Genomic DNA, 18,397 nt, shown 5'->3' with positions numbered 1-18,397 from the left:
CATGGGTTTTAAGAAATTAACTCCAGAAGCAGAGGAAATCATTTCTGCCTCAGCCAGTAGAGCCTGAGGAGGATCATGGCTCCCCGATCCTGTTCAAGTCTCAGCAGACTTTCCCCCAAGAGGGTTATCAGAGGATATGTGTATAAAAAAACCTTTCCCCCCAATAGGAGAAGGAAGCCATATGACGCTAGTCTTCCATGCGATCCCAGCTAGGAGCAGAACTGGGGGACCTCGTTACTGAGATTACTGAGATGTATGGCGAATACATAGGAAGAGTGCTCTCAACGCCCATGTTGAGAGACCACTCGCGCTATTGCATTACCCTGCTCAGTCTACCTGTCAGGCTGTTCTCTTTCTCTGCCAAAGCTCATTCCTTGCTTTGACTGATTGCTGATTGGGGCTTTTGGGTCCACCACTTCCAAGAGCCTGCGACTGCTGGGGAGAGCAAGCAGGAGGAATAAATAGAGAGTAAATAGGATATTCATTGAGTACCACACAAAATACTCTGAAAACTAGAGACTGCAGAAGGAGTGGGCTGAGAAAAGGACTTCATGGTATCAATATATTTTTTGATAAAGGTAGGCAACCTCCTCTACCTTGTCCCTAAAAAGATCATCAACTCAGCAAGGAAAGCTCAGCAATTGCTACTGTCCTGACCCACTGGTTCTAAGCCCAAAACATAGCCAGGCAAGTATGTGCATGTTAATACCTAATGTGGAGACTCTGGATGCAACATCAAAAGCATTAATTTGCCTGGGCCCATTGCTTTCGACACATCTTCTACTTGGCTACTAGCTCACACAGCTGTGCAGCCTACTCAACAGGCACAGTTTCTACAAACTTCGCTACACTGCGCACCAGTGGATGCTCATATACAGCCAATAGGACTGTATGCAGGAAATGAGCATAAAGTCCTGAAAAGTCTTCCTCCCAAAAGATTCTTGAAAGGATTGTGAATAGGGGTCCAATATAAGCATAAATTGTTTCTTTCGCCTACAAGTAGCCTTAGAGCAGTGCATCTCAAACTGTGTTCCAAGGCATACTAGTGTGCCTCCTGAGATTTCAGGTGTGCCACGGTACACTGGGGAGGAGGAAAGGCGCCAGCACCAGCTGACACTGGGGAGGAGGAAAGGCGCCGGCACCAGCTGACAGCCTACAGAACGTGCCTCTCATGGCTAGAGGCACGTCCTGTAGGCAATCAGTGGGTGCCAGCACCTATCCTCTCTGGCCCTCTTCCCTTCTGGCACCCCCACTGGCATCTCAGAGCCCGCCTGGAGGGCCTTCACACACACGCAGACATCGACATGATGATGTCACACATGCCATGAGCCATGGCCACTACCTTTAGTGTGCCGTGGTTCAAAAAAGTTTGCGGGACACTGCCTTAGAGTCTTGGGCTTCCTGGTATAATAATTCATAAATACTTGTTCTCCATTTCCAATAGGAAAGGGATTGTGGCATTGTCCATACTTGTAGTATAGCCTTCAGTCCCAGCAAGCCCAACTTCTGGACCCAAAATTTGGCCCCTTTCTGTGAATCCCAGAGTATCTCCAGGCCCAACAAAAAAATTGGGGAGTTGGAGATATTTGTCCCAGAACCCGTCTCACATACACACATGCCCACTTCTAAAATAATTGAGTAGCTGGGTACGTCGAAAATGTATAAAAGAAATTAGCACTCTCCACATTACATTTTTAGCAGAGATGTGTCTGCAGGTAGCCTATTTTGAGTAGTTGTGAAGAGGTCATATATGCCCTATGAAAAAATCTAAAATTACATCCTTGCAACAAAATACTGTGGACTATTGCGAGGATGCTCCTAATGCTTTCCCCTATATCCCAATTTAATACAGACAGTCCCAAATCCTGCTCTCACCTCTGTCGCAGGTTATGAAAGTTTTTGGGGGGTCTGCTATGACACAAAGCTTTATGTATGTCTGAAATAGAAACCTTATCTGGAGCTATAGCTGTAAAGGAATCCTACAATTTTGCTCCTAGTTGATAACTCACAGTGATCTGATCTAAAGATATATAATAATGTTTAAGTTGGCAAAATGCGTAGTGGACTCCCCATTTGGTTGTGACCCTCTGAAAGTCTTGATAAGAGATCAGCTAAGGTTCTAGACTTAACTTTTTATTTAATTAATTTATCAAATTTCAAACAAGCAATTCACATACTTGTACACAGATTATTTAAACATTAATAACAGAAAATTTATAAACCCAATTCCACTTAATTCAGTGTTTTAGGTTATTCCCTTTTAATTCAACCTATTTAGTCCACCACACTTTGAGAGATACTTTTAGAAAAATAATAATAAATGAAACAGGTTCTAGACTTTAAGAAAACAAAAAAAAACTTTGCTCAAATGGGGGATTACATCAAGAATTGTTGTCTGGATGGGAACATCTGGAAGAAGTAGTAAACCAGCGGGCAAAACTGAAAAGAGTTATTGTAAGGGCAACAAACTATTTTGTAAGGAAAATAAGTAAAAGGAAAAGAATGCCACTTTGGTTCTCAAAAGTAGTACCTGAGAAGGCACTACTACTAACTTTCTATAGTGCTACCAGACGTACGCAGCACTGTACACAGTCACAAAGAAGACAGTCCCTGCTCAAATGGTAAGGAAAGGAGAAAGAGGTTAGCTTTCATAAACTACAAGAGATCACAGAAAGAGAAAACGGGCAAAAATATCTGGAAAAGTTAAGAGGCTGGTCGAGTAGTCAGGAAAGCAAAGCTGCAAATGGAAGAAAGAAAGCCAACATGGTTAAACAAGGGGACTTTTTTTTTAGATATATTAGTGATAGAAGGAAGTGCAAAAGTAGCATTGTGAGACTAAAAGGTGAAGGGGAGGAATATGCAGAAGTTGATACAGATGAGGTTAATTGCTTAAATTGCTTCTGTGTTCACAGCTACAGCTCTAGGAGCGGCACTAGTTATCCATAGCAATTTAAAATGCTCTTAAATGTAAACCTCTTGTGATGTACCATAGAAAGGTGGTATATCAAATCCACTACCCTATTCATATATAAATGTACAAGAAAAAATTTAAGTTCTTAACTTCAATGGCAGTGTACCAATATTTTTTTAAGTAAAAAAAAAAAAAAGTAATGAAGTTCTTAAGTAGTTAGTTAACGAGCACTTTCTGTCCACTTGAGTGTTCAACAAGTTTACTGAAGAATGTCCTATTTAAACAATACAAAATATTGCAACATTCATTTTTATAGAAATAGTTTGATTTTAAAACACTACTTCAAGATAGAAAAGTTGTTTTGTATTGTATTAATAGCCCCAAGTTTCATTTACAAATTCTGTTAGAAAATCTGTCGCTCTTCAAATTCCCATAAGAGATCATGGAAGTTTATCAAAACACTTATTTGAAACTCTTTGACATGCAAATGATAAAACATACTTATGTAGGAATTTGAAGAGTGACAGATTGAAACATACAATCATCCCCTACATTAACACACATTATAATAAACAATTACTGCACTAACCAAGTACATATTGGAAATCTACCACTCATCCCTAAAAGCAACCCAATCTGGCAACTATTAAGACAGTATACTGGGCTTGATGGACCTTGGTCCGACCTTCCTTAGTACATCTTAACCCCCTACCACTCGGGAAACAGGCCACGCTGGGTGCAGGGTCTTTAACAAATATAGTCCCACGAATGGGATTATAGGGAAGTAGCTCCACTCCTAGAATTGCAAGTGTATAATTAACATCTGCCCTGGCCATCTATATGCCCGCTCAGCCGCTGGGAGGGGGAGAGAAGCACACTAGCTAGGGGCTAGGCGGTTTATACCAACACTATTAAAACCCAAATCCATTAGGTACCAAGATAGCTAAGGCTACCCAATCCACTCTCGTTTTGGTATTCAGAACGCGCACCTCCACTCTTAGTTGTTCACTCACTACTTGCCTGTCGCTGTCCTACTTTCCTTACCAAGGGCGGAACTACAAGTCCATACACATACTGGGGTAAACAAAACTGGATCATCCGAATAGGAAAAAAATAAACAAAACCATTTGGCGACTAGACGTAATTATCGCTGCTGCAAACAGCCTGCATAATCCTGGGAGAAATCCAATAACACAATTTTAACCCCAGGGCCACAGACCAGGAAAGTTTGCACCATAGGAGCCAACTCTGTGGGCGCTGTAGATGTTTGGGCACCCTCGATATTTAACAAACTCCTTAACTGTGTCCAAGGAGAGGTCATTTTCCCTGGACTTAGAACCCCCAATAATCTTGGAAAGTTGGCTCCTACGGCTCAAACCATGAAACCCAAAGGACACCTCAAGTGCATCACCGGAGAGCAGCGTCTGATACTTACTTAAACAAATGACATTTCTCTTACACCTCTGCCAACAGGAAAACACCAACTCCCCATCTCGCATTTTAACAAAACTGCCCTCTAGCCCCGCCAGCGGACGACTCGTGCGCAAGAACCAATGAGAGCCGACGGCAGCAAAAGTGACGTCTTCGAAGATAGGCTGGGCAGCACCCGGAGGCGGGAGTTGGGCTGCGGGTAGTTTGCGTGATGGTGAAAGAGCGAGCTTCCGGTGTGTGAGTGCGGCGTTCCCCAGTTCTGGGTCAGGGGACAGTGCGCCGGTTATACTGCGGTATTGTTAGGGTAGGAGTGGCGACATTTTTAGGGGATACTGTATTATAACACATTTCGTTCCTTTCTTAGTTTTGGGAAATTTTTATTCGTATGACAGTTGTCCTTGCTAACATTAAAAGAGTAATGCTAATTGTTTTAAACTAGTTCTATTATAAATTTACTTACTAGATGTTCGAAGCGGTATGAGCAAGGACCATAAGAACACTGCCATATTGGGACAGCGGTAGATCTACTGTAAGTACCTGGCAAAATCCCAAAAGCGTAAAACAAGTTTTATGCTGTTTATACCAGGTATAAGCAGTGGATTTTTCAATGCCTGTCTTAAGACTGTAATGGTTTATGGACCTTTAGAAACTTGTCCAACCCTTTTTTTTTTTTTAAACCTTACTGTATTTATGCTTTGGCTTTTACCATATTCTTTGGCAACAAATTCTAGAGTTTTAATTACACATTAAGTGAAGAAATATTTTCTCAGATTTACTATTACTATTTCTATTGCACTACCAGATGCACACAGCACTGTACATTAAACATGCAAGAGACGATCCCTGCTTGAAATTTGTTTTAAGTTTACTATTTCATAGCTTCATTGCATGTCCTCTAGAGCCGCTTGGGGGGGGGGGGGTACACAGCACTGCGCAGATCTCCCACCTCCCTTCCTCCTCTGGGGATCCCATGCCCTCCATCCTGCTCTCTGCTGAAGCCAACCTGGAAGGCTTCCATCCGATGTTGGAGCTGATGTTGGAGGGAAGCCTTCTGGGTTAGCAGGGGATCCCAGTTACCTCTTTCAGCCATGTGCAGCATGTAAAAGCCACTGCCCACATCCCTGCAAACAAGTGTGACTGAAGGCAGGAAAGAGCAGCCCAGCTGGATGACCCTGAAGGGAGCGAGCACATTGTAATAAGTAAGGGAGAGAGGGGACTTGAACATGGGATAAAGTGTGTGTGTGTGGGGGGGGGAGGAGCACATTGGGACATAGGAGGTGCACAAATTTGGGAACTAGATTGGAAGGCAGGGAGGTGGCATGAACTCAGGACACAAGGAAGGGAAGAGGCATGAATATGAGATAGATGGAAGGAAGGAAAGGGGTACTAACTTGGAACATAGGAGGGAGAGAGGGGGACATAGGGAATAGAAAGGGAGAGAGGGAATAGAAAGGGAAAATTGTTGGGCATGAGTATGTGAGAGAGGGAAAGAGATGGTGACAGGGAAAGGAAGCAAGAGGAAACTTGGGCATAGAGAGAGAAAGGAGTGAGGTAGAGATGCATGGGGAAGAGAAGGATGAGAGGGAGAAATGTTGGATATGGTGGTGGAGAGAGAACAGAGGGACAGATTGAAGGAGATGCAAAGGGAGGAATGTTGGATATAGTGATTAAGGGAGAGATGTGGCATGATACTGGAGAGGGGTGATAGAAGGAGAAATGGGCATGGGGCTAGTGGGCAGTGGTGAAAAATGCTGCACATGATCTGGGGGATGAGAGAAGGAGAAATGTTGGATGTGGCAGTAGAGGGAGTGGGAGAGATGCACCCTGGATCTTTATCTCTCTCCCCACTCCCTTTGCAGCAAGGGAGGGAATGAGAAAAGACAGATGGACAGTGAGAGGGAGACATGTTGCCAATAGAGGTGGAGGGGAGAGGAAGAAAAGTTGGATTCAAGGAGGGACAGAGAGAGATGTTGGTTGGGGAAGAGAATGAGGTCCAGAAGAGAGGAAATGTGCAGGAGGCAGAAATAAATAAATATTGGATATACATTCAGAAGGAAGTGCAACCAGACTCATGAAATCACCAGACAACAAATGTAGGAAAAATGATTTTATTTTCAATTTAGTGATCGAAATGTGTCAGTTTTGAGAATTTATATCTGCTCTCTATATTTTGCACTATATTTGTCTATTTTTCTATAGTGGCATTGCATATTTTAAAGTCATCTGCCTTGACCTCTTTGAAAAAAGAACCAAATATAAATGATACCATAATTAACATTTTCTCTGTGTACAGTGTGCTTTATGTTTTTTTTTAATTTTGTGGTTACCATTATGTATTAATGCCTCAGTATGCCTCAGTGCAATTATCCTCCTTTCTTTACTGCCCCCTTCTATCCAGTTCCTTTGCCCCTGCCCATTACTTTCAGTCCCCTCTCATGTCCTAGTGTTTATTTCCTTGCACCAGTCCAGTTCCTCTCCTCACTCTTTCCTCAGTAACCCAACCTTCACCCCAGTTTAGTCATCCCCTCAGTAACTATCCTTTTATGTTCTAACTAGTCTTTAAGCCCGTTACATTAACGGGTGCTAGAATAGATGTCTTTCTTTCTTTCTGTCTCTCTACCTCCTGCTGTATTTCTCTCTCCCTGGCCCCCTTTCTCTCTCTCTTTCTGTCCCTCTTCCTGCCCCTGTGCCTTTCTTCCTTTCTGTCACCCTCCCTCCCGCTGTCTGTCTGTCTTTCTTTCCATCTATCTGTCTCTCTCCCTGCTCCCTATGTAACATTCCCTCCCCCTCCATTTCCCTGTGCAGCAGCATTTCCCCCACCCCACTTTCCTGTGCAGCAGCATTTCCCTCCCCACCCCACTTCCCTGTGCAGCAGCTGCAGCATCATTCCCTCCCCCTCCATTTCCCTGTGCAGCAGCATTTCCCTCCCCCACTCCACTTCCCTGGGCAGCAGCAACAGCATTTCCCTCCCCCCACTTACCCTGTGCAGCAGCTGCAGCAGCATTCCCTCCCCCTCCATTTTGCTGTGCAGCAGCATTTCCCTCCCCCAACCCCACTTCCCTGTGCAGCAATAGCAGCAGTATTTCCCTCCCCGTCCACTTCTCTGAGCATCAGCAACAGCGGTATTTACCTTCCCCTCCAGGTCCCTGTGCAGCAGCAGCATTTCCCCCAACCCCCCCTTCCCTTCTGGTCTGGCCTACCATCACAATCACTGTGGTCAAGGAGATCTCCCTCCTCCAGATTAGACACACTGATTGGCTGCTTCATTAGAACTGTTCGTTGCCGCAATGCTTCATTCAGTGAAAGAGAGGGCACAGCAGGAAAAACGGCACTACCAGTAGAAGTTTATTTTTAAGTTTAAAGGTGCCGCCGCGGCTCCTCTCAGGATCGCTGCCTGCGTTGGAAGCCTTCTCCAACGCAGGTGCGGTTCATGAGAGGAGCCGCCGCAGCACCTTTAATCTTAAAAATAAACTACTACCGGTAGTGCTGTTTTTCCTGGATGGAGGTCTGGAGCGCCAATTCTGTGCACGTGACCGCCGCCAGCACTCCCAATGACCTCTTCGCGGTCCAATGCGGGCAGCCATAGCAGTGTTTCTCTGGTGGTGGGTGGGTGAGGGCGGGAGGGGGGAGTCGCGCGTGTTTGCTGCCTCTGTCAACCGGCCACAGCCAAGCGTGCATGCGCACTGCGAAAATATCGCCGCCGCGGCTCCTCTCATGAGCTGCACTTGCGTCGGAAGATGAGAGAGGAGCCGTGGCGGCTTTGGAGGTCCGTAGTCCGAAGCTTTAGAGGGACTGAAGGGGACGGAGAAAAACAAATCGCGGATGCTGGGAAGTAAGTCTGGCGAGTCGTGCATGCGCACTCATGCGGCCACAGACCTACAGGGCACGGAACACGCAAATAGGAGTGCGCATGCGCGGCTAGCTTATATAGGATGGCCTTCCCACTCTTTTCCAACCTGATTTTTATTCCCCCTCCCTAGTTCCAATGCCCTTTCCTAGTGTCCCTCACCTTGACCCCCCCACCCTCCACAGTTTTGTTATTCCATCTCTAGCCACCTCTTCTTAGGTTTTATTGCTCTTAGGGGTCCTTTTACTAAAGCTTAGCATGTGCTAACAGAAATGGCATGTATTAAATGCAAAGAAATTCATAGGTATAAAATAGGCTTCTTAGCAGGAAACATAGCAGGAAACACAGGTCTATAGGTATTTCTTAACCCTGTGGCTCGCATTGCTGCTACTCTATGCAGGTAGGGGCAGGAAGAGAGGCCCATTCTTGGGCCACATAGATGTGAATCAGGTGACAAATCTGAGCCTCTGCTATAGTGGTTAGGAAGGACTGCAGCAGCCACCTTTGTTGTTGCTGTGACTACATGTCAAGTGGCAAGATTAAGGTTAAAACCATGTAATAAGGTACTGCAGCAACGGTGACTTAGATGTTTGGACACTTATAGTACATAGAATGGATGTACAGTGCATTCCAAGACAAGCTATGAACTGGAAATCAGAAGGGAAAAAAGGTCCAGGAAAACCAAGACAAATACATCAAACAGTTGAAAAGGACCTTACTGAACTGCATGCCAATGGTCAGAAGTAGTTGAAACACAAAACTAGAAAGTGTGAAAGATGCATCTGTCTACTTTATGTACCAATTGGTTTAAGAAGACGTAATACATAATAATAATTCTACAAACTGTTCCCATGCACATATAGAACCAGTCTCATGGTACGAGTTAATCTTGCAAGATTGGGTCTGCATGGCACAGGAAGCTGGTATACTGTCATATGCTGCATCTGATGCTGATATGAGGGTGGATGAGGAAAGAGTGGAGCACAGGAGTGGCTGCACTATATGGCAGAACAGGAAGAAAAGTTCTGTAGGATGCCTGTGTCTCCACTGCAAGAATCAGGGGCAGCAAGTTGCTGAAGATGTTGAAAAAGGGGATATGGGACTGAAATTGGGGACAAACCCTGAAAATCAAGAACATCCGGTTCTCTTATTTTTACAGGAGAAAATTCACAGCAGATACATTAGCTATAGACCACAATAATCAGAGGCATTTCCAGGGGTAGAACAGTGTTTTACCTGTAGAACTGAGGGATTAGATTGTTATCCTCAATGTTAGGATGCATGGGAATGGTGAATGGAGAGCTTAGGGAGAATGAAGCTGTAATATGCTTTGGGTGAGTTGTGTTAGGTGAGTGGAGGGTTTGGAGAATATTTTGTGTTTTATATTCGATTGTAACACACACTTTGGGCTATGTGAAAATTTTTAAAAATAACTAAAATCTCTAAAGTTAGCACAGTGATTTTTATACAAACAGATGTACCAACTTCTCTTTTCAATACATGGGATGCTTGGACGACAACTATGATTATTTTTCATGAATCCCATTTTTAGAGGTCTTAATCTAGCGGTCCCTGAATTAACACCCCCCCCCCCTTTTTTTTTTTTTTTTTTTTTACAAAACCACACAAGAGGCTTTTAGCGCTGGCCAGCGAGCTGAATGCGCTGCTCTGACACTCATAGGAACTCTATGATCGTCAGAACAGCGCAGAGCATTCAGTGCACCGGCCAGTGCTAAAAACCTCTTGCGCGGTTTTGTAAAAGGGTGTTAGTTTTTGTGCAGTGAAAATCTATGAAGAGTAAATATGTTCAGGAGCAATTTAATGATCAACTATGAATACAAACACAAAAATATAGTGACACAATAGATGGTGATAAAGAAAAACCAACCAGCCTGTCTAGTTTGTTTGAGTTTTTTATAGTTAAGGATATTCCAGCTGTCTATAAAAGCCTGCCTGCCTACAAGATATTTTTATTGTTTGAGTATTAATGTAGAACAAAATCTTTTCCAGAGAAAGGAAAATGGTAAAACCAACAGCATAATTTGAGGTTGAGGGGTGGTAGTCTCAAGAGTAATGTTAGGAAATTCTTCTTTATGGAGAGGGTGGTTGATGCATGGAATGCGCTCCCGAGGGAAGTGGCGGAGAAGAAAACAGGGACAGAGTTCAAACAAGCATGGGATGAACACAGAGGATCTCTAATCAGAAAATAATAGGTATATATTGAAGGAACTAAGGCCAGTATTGGGCAGACTAGCACGCTCTGTGTCCTGTATATGGACATTCAGTTGAGGACGGGCTAGGGAGGGCTTTGATGGCTGGAATGGTTAAGATGGGCTGGAGTGAGATTTGGCGGAGACTCTAGTAGCTAGAACCTAAGCACACCACCAGGCAGGGTTTTGGGTTTCTGACCCAGAAATATCTAAGAAAAATGATCATTTAAATTAAATGATTAATTTATGGAGTATGTACGGTTGGGCAGACTAGATGGACCATTCAGGTCTTTATCTGTTGTCATTTACTATGTTACTTTGTAGTTTGTTGTTTCCCATCTTTGTTCCATTATAATTCTGGGTAGATAAGCATGCAAGTTCCCATGTGTTTTATACTCAACTTTAACCCTGTTCTTAGCATTATCTTCCGTATTGACTTCAATCATGCTTAAACTTTGACAGTATTGTTATTATACCATGCTGAAAGATTATTGCAAGCATTTATCACCCTTTCAGTAACAGCATGTTTTCTCTGAGCATTCCTCCTTCGAGCTTGATATTTTTGGATTTGAATTTAGCTCACACCTTTATAATAATGATCCTTCATGCTTGAATTTCTCTATAGAAAATTGCACCTTTCTGTATTTTATTGAACCTTGCTAAATATTTGGACATTGTTATCATATTCTTTCTTTCCTCCAGGACAGGGGTGTCAAAGTCTCTCCTCAAGGCCACAATCCAGTCGGGTTTTCAGGATTTCCCCAATGAATATGTATGAGGTCTATTAGCATACAATGAAAATAGTGCATGCAAATAGATCTCATGCATATTCATTGGGGAAATCCTGAAAATCCGACTGGATTACGGCTCTCAAGTAGGGACTTTGACACCCCTGCTCCAGGAAGTACATTGAGCCTCTTTATATAGTATTTTTACTGCAGACCCTTTGCCATAGCAGTAGCCCGTCTTCTCTGAACTGCTTCCATCCCCTCAATATTCCTTCTAAACGGTGCAGCCTAAAACTAAGGGCTCCTTTTACTAAGGTGCGCTAGCGTTTTTAGCGCACGCTAAAGATTAGTGCGCGCTAACCACGCGCTAAACGAAAAAAACTAACGCCAGCTCTGTGGAGGCAATAGCGCATCTTAGTAAAAGGAGCCCTAAATGTCAAAAGGCATTTTTGATATAACGTCTAAATCTGAATCGAAACATTTTGCTGAAAAGTTCTCAAAACACCATCTAGCTCACAGCCATAGTTGAATCAGAAAAAAACATCTAAATTTTCTGGTTCGATTATGGCTTTAAGCTAGATATTTTTATGCTAAAAATATCTATCTGTAAGTACCCTTTTTGAAATTAAAACATCCCAGGCAAAAAAAGATAAACAAACCATAGGGATGTCTGGCAGCAAACAGTAAACTGACCACACTGCAGAGCAGAAGGGCAGCCTAGTGGTCAGTGCAGTGGATGTCACATAAAGAGACCCAAGTACAAATCTCACCTAAATACCTTTATATTGTTTAGTGAGCCCTCCAGAAACAAAGAAAACCTATTGTACCTAAAGGTCCACAACTGTAGTAGCCCTTAGACTTGCAGGTCACTTATATATGTACAGAAGATATTTCTATGTTCCAGGAGGGCTCACATATTTGTACTGAAATTAGAGAGTTAAAGTAGGAATTGAACCTGGGTTCTGTTGTTTCTCCTTGGACAATCAGGCAGCCTATTCTCACATATGTAGTTCTGAAGACATTAGTTAAACTCAAACAAGAGTCAGCCATCATGATCCTAATAGCTCCTCGGTGACCCAGACAACCTTGGTTTTCCCTTCTGTTTCAACTGAGTGTCAAGGATCCAATTCCTTTGCAGATCTTTCCATCTCTACTCACTCAGAGTCAAGGATCTCTGTTACATCCCAATCTGCAATCTCTGCACCTAAAAGCTTGGTACCTCTCAACCTGACCTCAACAGATTTCAATCTTTCTGAACCAGTAAAAGCCATTACAGCTGCTTTTAGAAAGTCTTCTACTCAGCACTGTTATCAACTCAAATCTCCATCACCTGGATCCTTCCACATCTTCTATTCCTTCAGTATTAGACTAACTTCTCTATTTATTCAACTCTGGTCTTAAGACCACTTTAGTCAGAGTTCACCTTAGTGCTATTGGTGCTTACCATGCTCCTTTCAACAATAAACCTCTGTTTTCTCATCCATTTATTTCTCAGTCTATGAAAGGACTCTTCAACTCAAAACCTCTACTAAACCTGTCTCCAGTTATCTGGGATCTCAGTCTGGTTCTCACCAGTCTGATGAAGCCGCCATTTGAACCACTGACATCTACTCATTTAAAATTTTTAACTTGGAAACTGGTCTTCTTGATCTGTCACTTCTGCTCGTCGAGTGAGTGAACTTCAAGCACTTGTTTGCGACCAACCATTTACAGTGTTTCATCAGAAAGAAAGGAAGAAGGTGTTGATGCCCCTGTACAGGTCATTGGTAAGGCCCCACTTGGAGTATTGTGTTCAGTTTTGGAGACCGTATTTGGCGAAGGACTTAAGAAAACTTGAAGCGGTTCAGAGGAGGGCGACAAAAATGATAGGAGGCTTGCGCCAGAAGACTTATGAGGAGAGACTGGAAGCCCTGAATATGTATACCATAGAGGAAAGGAGAGACAGGGGAAATATGATTCAGACTTTCAAATACTTGAAGGGTATTAACGTAGAACAAAATCTTTTCCAGAGAAAGGAGAATGGTAAAACCAGAGGACATAATTTGAGGTTTAGGGGTAGTAGATTCAAAGGCAATGTTAGGAAATTCTACTTTACGAAGAGGGTGGTGGATGCTTGGAATGCACTCCCGAGAGAGGTGGTGGAGAGTAAAACTGTGACTGAATTCAAAGAAGCGTGGGATGAACACAGAGGATCTAGAATCAGAAAATAATATTAAAAATTGAACTAAGGCCAGTACTGGGCAGACTTGCACTGTCTGTGTCTATATATGGCCATTTGGTGGAGGATGGGTTGGGGAGGGCTTCAATGGCTGGAAGGGTGTAGATGGGTGGAGTAGGTTTTAACTGAGATTTTGGTAGTAGGAACCCAAGCACAGTACCGGGTAGAGCTTTGGATTCTTGCCCAGAAATAGCTAAGAAGAAAAAATTTAAATTGAATCAGGTTGGGCAGACTGGATGGACCATTCAGGTCTTTATCTGCCGTCATCTACTATGTTACTATCATGACAAGGTGATTCTCAGAACTCATCCTAAATTCCTTCCCAAGGTAGTCACAGAATTTAATCTGAATCAGTCAATTATGCTTCGTGTCTTCTTTCCAAAGCCTCATTCTCACCCTGGAGAAACTGCTCTTCAAACATTAGTCTGTAAGCGTACCTTGGTTTACTATTTACAAAGAACCAAGCCACACAGGACTTCACCTCAACTGTTCATCTCCTTTGACCAGGGCCGCCATCAGGGCAGTACCACCAGTCATGCATTCAGGGGCCCGGAGCTGACAGGGGGCCCGGGCTCCCCCAGGATTCTAGGCCACAGTCTAGGGGGAGGGGCGGTCTGCCCCACGTGGACAGGAGAGAGCTGGACGGGGGACCCGCGGAATTCAATACATCTCGAGCCGCGAGGCTCGTCTTCTGTTCCTGCCTGCCCTGCCGCTCACATATAGCCGATCGCAAGTGTTCCCCGATGTCAGCGCTGACGTCGGAGGGAGGGCTTAAGCAAAGCCTGCCATCCGACGTCAGCGCTGACGTCGGAGAATACATCCGGTCGGCTATTTGTGCGCGGCAGGGCAGGCAGGAAACAGAAGACAAGCCTCGCGGCTTGAGCTTCGTTTTGCTGAGAAAGTTGCAAAGATGGGCTGGGAGGCAAACGCGGAACACAAAAGGGGGGGAGGGAGTGCATTTTTGGACACAGAAGGCATGGACTTGGGAGAGAGGAAGGGAGGGAAAGAGACGCTGAGGTGGGGGATAGAATGGGTTTTTGGACACAGAAGGCATGGACTTGGGAGAGAGGAAGGGAAGGAAAGAGATGCTGAGGTGGGGGAGAGAATGGGTTTTTGGACACAGAAGGCATGGACTTGGGAGAGAGGAAGGGAGGGAAAGAGATGCTGAGGTGGGGGATAGAATGGGTTTTTGGACACAGAAGGCATGGACTTGGGAGAGAGGAAGGGAGGGAAAGAGATGCTGAGGTGGGGGATAGAATGGGTTTTTGGACACAGAAGGCATGGACTTGGGAGAGAAGAAGGGAGGGAAAGAGATGCTGAGGTGGGGGAGAGAATGGGTTTTTGGACACAGAAGGCATGGACTTGGGAGAGAGGAAGGGAGGGAAAGAGATGCTGAGGTGGGGGAGGGAATGGGTTTTTGGACACAGAAGGCATGGACTTGGGAGAGAGGAAGGGAGGGAAAGAGATGCTGAGGTGGGGGATAGAATGGGTTTTTGGACACAGAAGGCATGGACTTGGGAGAGAAGAAGGGAGGGAAAGAGATGCTGAGTTGGGGGAGAGAATGGGTTTTTGGACACAGAAGGCATGGACTTGGGAGAGAGGAAGGGAGGGAAAGAGATGCTGAGGTGGGGGAGGGAATGGGTTTTTGGACACAGAAGGCATGGACTTGGGAGAGAGGAAGGGAGGGAAAGAGATGCTGAGGTGGGGGAGAGAATGGTTTTTTGTTCACAGAAGGCATGGACTTGGGAGAGAGGAAGGGAGGGAAAGAGATGCTGAGGTGGGGGATAGAATGGGTTTTTGGACACAGAAGGCATGGACTTGGGAGAGAAGAAGGGAGGGAAAGAGATGCTGAGGTGGGGGAGAGAATGGGTTTTTGGACACAGAAGGCATGGACTTGGGAGAGAGGAAGGGAGGGAAAGAGATGCTGAGGTGGGGGAGGGAATGGGTTTTTGAACACAGAAGGCATGGACTTGGGAGAGAGGAAGGGAGGGAAAGAGATGCTGAGGTGGGGGAGGGAATGGGTTTTTGGACACAGAAGGCATGGACTTGGGAGAGAGGAAGGGAGGGAAAGAGATGCTGAGGTGGGGGATAGAATGAGTTTTTGGACACAGAAGGCATGGACGGGAGAGAGGAAGGGAGGGAAAGAGATGCTGAGGTGGGGGATAGAATGGGTTTTTGGACACAGAAGGCATGGACTTGGGAGAGAAGAAGGGAGGGAAAGAGATGCTGAGGTGAGGGAGAGAATGGGTTTTTGGACACAGAAGGCATGGACTTGGGAGAGAGGAAGGGAGGGAAAGAGATGCTGAGGTGGGGGATAGAATGGGTTTTTGGACACAGAAGGCATGGACTTGGGAGAGAAGAAGGGAGGGAAAGAGATGCTGAGGTGGGGGAGAGAATGGGTTTTTGGACACAGAAGGCATGGACTTGGGAGAGAGGAAGGGAGGGAAAGAGATGCTGAGGTGGGGGAGGGAATGGGTTTTTGGACACAGAAGGCATGGACTTGGGAGAGAAGAAGGGAGGGAAAGAGATGCTGAGGTGGGGGAGGGAATGGGTTTTTGGACACAGAAGGCATGGACTTGGGAGAGAAGAAGGGAGGGAAAGAGATGCTGAGGTGGGGAGGGAATGGGTTTTGGACACAGAAGGCATGGACTTGGGAGAGAAGAAGGGAGAGAAAGAGATGCTGAGGTGGGGGAGGGAATGCACTTTTGGACACAGAAGGCATGAACTTGGGAGAGAGGAAGGGAGGGAAAGAGATGGTTGTGTACACAGGGGAATAGAAGAAAGGATAATTTTTGGTCATAGGGAGGGAGTGAGGTACAGATAGTGGCATACTAGGGGGGGCGGTCCACCCCGCCCCTGGTTTACGTCCCAAGGGGGTGCACAGCTGGCCACCCTCCAGTGTTCTCCCTAGGCCGGCAAACTGCGGCTCTTTAGCCACTTGAGTGCCACCGCCGCCATCGGGAACAGGCCGGGGCCAAGTTCTCCCTGCTTTTCCCTGTGGGGCCGGCCAACTCTCGCCACTCGCGTCAATTCTGACGTCGGAGAGGACGTTCTGGGCCAGCCAATCGCTGCCTGGCTGGCCTAGAACGTCCTCTCCGACGTTAGAATTGACGTCGGGTGGCGAGAGTTGGTCGGCCCCACTGGGAAGAGAAGCAGGGCGAACTTGGCGCTGGCCTGTTCCCGATGGCGGCAGTGGCAGCCTATTCCCCAGTGGCGGTGGCAGCATTTTCACAATGGTGGTGGCATAGGGGAGGGCAGGGAGAAAGAAAGAAAGGGCGGACAGGAAGCCAGAAAGAAAGAAAGGGGGCAGGGTGAAACAAAGAAAAATGGGACACGGAAAGAGAGAGAGAGAAAGACAGACATACAGAACGAAAGAGGGTGTGGAGAGAGAAAGAAGGGGGCAGGGTGAGAGAGAGAAAAACAGACATACAGAAAGAAAGGGGGTATGGAGAGAGAGAAAAAGAAAGAAGGGGCAGGGTGAAACAAAGAAAAAGTTTGGGGAGAGAATGAGGTCTGGAGGAGAGGAAGCATACAGGAGGCTGAAAGAAGGGAAGAAATATTGGATGCACAGTCGGAAGAATAAAGTGCAACCAGAGACTGATGAAATTACCAAAGGTAGGAAAAATGGTTTTATTTTCAATTTAGTGATCAAAATATGTCTGCTTTGAGAATTTATATATGCTGTCTATATTTTGCACTATGGCTCCCTTTTACTAAACTGCAATAGCGTTTTTTAGCGCAGGGAGCCTATGAGCGTTGAGAGCAGCGTGGGGCATTCAGCGTAGCTCCCTGCACTAAAAACCGCTATCGCGTTTTAGTAAAAAGGGAGGGGAATATTTGTCTATTTTTGTATAGTTGTTACTGAGGTAACATTGCATAAAGTCATCTGCCTTGACCTCTTTGAAAACCCGCGGAATATAAATGATAATTAACATTTTCTCTGCCTACAGCGTGCTTTGTGTTTTTAAAATTTTATTGTTGGTAGATCATTTTGACTTGGCCACAAAGGTAAGGGGGAGGGAGGGAGGGGAACTACTGAAAGACATCTAGTAATCCTTGAAGGCTTGACTGTGCAGGGAATTATTTTTGTAAAATCATGTTTTGTTATGTGACTGGCATTATTTAGACTTTAATTTCTACGAATGAATAGAATGAAAATGATATAAATTACTTTCTTGTTTTTATGTGCGTGTGCTGAAGGAAAGTGGAGAGAGAGTGGGATGAGGACGCTGAAGGGAAATGGGGAAGAGAGAATGGGGAGAAGACGCTGATTTATAAATTGACAATTGTACAGAATATTGTTTCTTTTTTATATTCATCCATAGATGCATGTTAATGATGTGCTCATATGCACTTATTTATCATCATAACATATACATCATCATTAACATGCAGCTGTGGATGTGTAAGGACAGGCTGAGGAGGATGGATGGGAAGGAAGGAAGGTGCACATATCAACATATCGTACATTTTTAACATGCATGATTCAACTATAGGCAAGCAGAGGAGGATGGGATCATACAGATGTGTATGTTCAGATATGCGCTCAGATGTGTAGTTTTTTCTGATATATTTATTAAGCTTACAGTATTTATAAAAACACATTTAATACTTGTTACAAAAAATATTGTGCAATTGTGATCTACAAAGGTCAAAAGAAATCCTTAACTGAGATTTTACATTCAAAAGTGAATTATAGCTACTAGCACTATTATTTATTAGTTATTTATTATGCAGATGTTTGTTAGTTTGTTATTAGTTCAGTATTAGACATATGTTAGTTTAGAATAGATAGGTATAGATTAGTTTAGGTTAGGTTAGGTTAGGGCCCTGCTGAAAGAGTCTACCTTGACGTGGTTGCAGGCTTACAAATCTTTTGGTCAAAGAGTGTGGCGACAGAGAAAAGTATGTGTGTATTTGGCCCATGGAAGAAGGGAGGGGTCGGAAGGGGGGGGAAGGGGTGCGTGGGGGGCCCAATAGGATTGCTCAGTAAGGGGCCCAGAAATTTCTGATGGCGGCCCTGCCTTTGACCCTAATAGGTTGGGCTTGCCT

The 18,397-nt window shown here is 44.8% G+C and overlaps 2 protein-coding genes across 5 annotated transcripts in view; one reads left to right on the top strand and one right to left on the bottom strand.

The window, feature by feature from the left end:
• The window catches only part of ANKRD27 (ankyrin repeat domain 27), a 141,304-nt gene extending 136,804 nt beyond the window's left edge, over positions 1-4,500 (bottom strand). For both annotated transcript variants that reach the window (XM_033940966.1, XM_033940967.1), the window contains exon 1: positions 4,347-4,500. The gene's annotated coding sequence lies outside the window, so the exon portion shown is untranslated. The remainder of the gene's footprint in view (positions 1-4,346) is intronic.
• A 1-nt stretch (position 4,501) lies between these two features.
• The window catches only part of NUDT19 (nudix hydrolase 19), a 69,057-nt gene continuing 55,161 nt past the window's right edge, over positions 4,502-18,397 (top strand). The window contains exons 1-2 of one of the 3 annotated variants that reach the window (XM_033940975.1): positions 4,502-4,575; positions 4,806-4,871. The gene's annotated coding sequence lies outside the window, so the exon portion shown is untranslated. Of the gene's footprint in view, positions 4,872-18,397 lie in introns of all 3 variants that reach the window. The other 2 variants (XM_033940974.1, XM_033940973.1) reach the window with 2 other exon arrangements.

This window comes from Geotrypetes seraphini, chromosome 4 (genome assembly GCF_902459505.1).
Source record: "Geotrypetes seraphini chromosome 4, aGeoSer1.1, whole genome shotgun sequence".
NCBI lineage: Eukaryota > Metazoa > Chordata > Amphibia > Gymnophiona > Dermophiidae > Geotrypetes > Geotrypetes seraphini.
The sequence above is the reverse complement of the archived record's forward strand: the minus strand, read 5'-3'. Positions and strand labels throughout refer to the sequence as shown.